Source organism: Octodon degus, unplaced genomic scaffold (genome assembly GCF_000260255.1).
Source record: "Octodon degus isolate 3935 unplaced genomic scaffold, OctDeg1.0 scaffold00419, whole genome shotgun sequence".
Lineage (NCBI taxonomy): Eukaryota > Metazoa > Chordata > Mammalia > Rodentia > Octodontidae > Octodon > Octodon degus.
In genome coordinates this window covers 136,043-137,978 of record NW_004524995.1, presented here as the reverse complement: position 1 = coordinate 137,978, position 1,936 = coordinate 136,043, and positions in this window count along the sequence as shown.

Below are 1,936 nucleotides of genomic sequence, written 5' to 3'. Positions count from 1 at the left end.
AAACTTCCTAGAACAGCAGTTCTTCTCCTGCAGTCAGGCAACCCATCAGCAGTTCTGTGGACTAACTAGTCATTTTATTAAGTTCTAGATCTATGTTTTGCTTGATTTACACATCTCTTAGATCAGATTGATTTTGGTTTCAGAATGTACGTCCTTCCCTTTCTTCCACTTACCTATTTTTTTCATTGAATTTCTCTGAGCAGCTCTGAGTGAGGCTACTTCTCTACTAAACCATGTTTAATTCTGATATAATTTAGAGTTCTTAAACAAAATAATTTATTAGAACTGCTAATAAATAAGATAAAATGTTTACTGTGAAAGGGATGTTAGGATGTGTCTGTGAATTGGATTCATTTTGTAAAAATTATAATTTTTATATTTGCTTATTTTCTCAGTTACTTTTCTCTAGCTGTGGAGACATAATACCTGAAACCCAAAGGTAGAGGGGGAAATATTTATAATCTCACAGTTTATACAGGTTTTGTTCTATAATCAGCTAAGTTTCAGGCAGGGTGACATGACAGACAGCATTTTAGAGTCCAAACAGTTCGTGCAAGGCAGAACACAGTAAAGCAAGCATCAAGACAATCTTCTTTTTGTCCCTTATATTATATTATATACAGGTTACTGAGTTTAGGATGATGCCAAAGCAATCAGTGAGCTGATTTATTAATCATACCCCTTAATCCCAGCATCATACTCTCTAGTTTCAACCACCTCTGAAAAAGTCTAAACCATAACACTTATATCATTTGTATGTTGTAACTACTTAAAATATAGATATTTAACATTATTCAAATGTTTAGCTTAGTTTTTATTCATGAATTGGAATATTATGTTATGTACAGTTCTATCAGTTTCTTCTTTTGGAGGGGCTTTCGATTGCAGGAAATGCTAATTATCTCATTTATTTTGTTTATTAATTATTATTATTATTATTATTATTATTTTGTGGAACCGGGGATTGAACTCAGGCCCTTGTGCTTGCCAAGGAAGCGCTTATTCTACTGAGCTATCTCCCCGGCCCCTATTTATTACTTATTATTTATTTTTTAGGGTTTTTTTTAGTGGAGCTGGGGATTGAACTCAGGCCCTTGAGCTTGCCAGGCAAGTGCTTATTCCACTAAGCCATCTCCTTGGCCCCCAATGCTAATTATTTTAAATACCTACCAATGATTACAAGATGGATAATTAACTATAGAGCCAAAGAATACTTTTATTAGTTCTTTTCTTAAAAATTTCATTACTTCTAAATTATCAAAGTTTGATTGTGGGATTTGGCAACAAGCCTGGGAAGAATCTTGGATTTGGCAACCAACTCACTTGAGGAGGTTAGGTACCTGGCCTCTTTCCCTATACCACAGGAACAAGAACCAGTCTGAGAAGAACACGGAACTCTGTAACCAGCCCACCTGCAGGAATCCAGGTGTCTGGCCCCTCCTCCTACTTCTCTGGGCCAGGCCACATGGGGAACACCAACAGTGCTGTAGGATCCTGGCTAGGGTGCACAGGATGGTCAGGGGAGACTAGGGAGATGAAAAAGTCTAAAATATGAGCTAATAGGTGGTAAGTTAGGTGAACCAGCATTGTGCTTGGGGACAAAGACACATGGAATAGAAGCAGGTGAGTGGGGATACCCCCCTTTTCTCAATATACTTTTATTTTATCTTATTAATTTACTTTCTTTTCCTGTTTTCTTTTATTTTTTCCTTTTTTTTACTTTATTCTCTCTCTCCTGATTTTTTCTGTTATCTCTCTCTTTTGAAGGCTGCTGAGAAATCTAGCAACCTATACTAATTTCACCCCTAAAACCCAGAGACTAAGTTCAGATAATTCCTCAAATATTCCTTCTTTCAGGCTGGGGAGATAGCTCAATAGAATAAGTGCTTGCCTGGCAAGTGCAGAGCCCTGAGTTCAATCCCCAGCACTGAAAAAA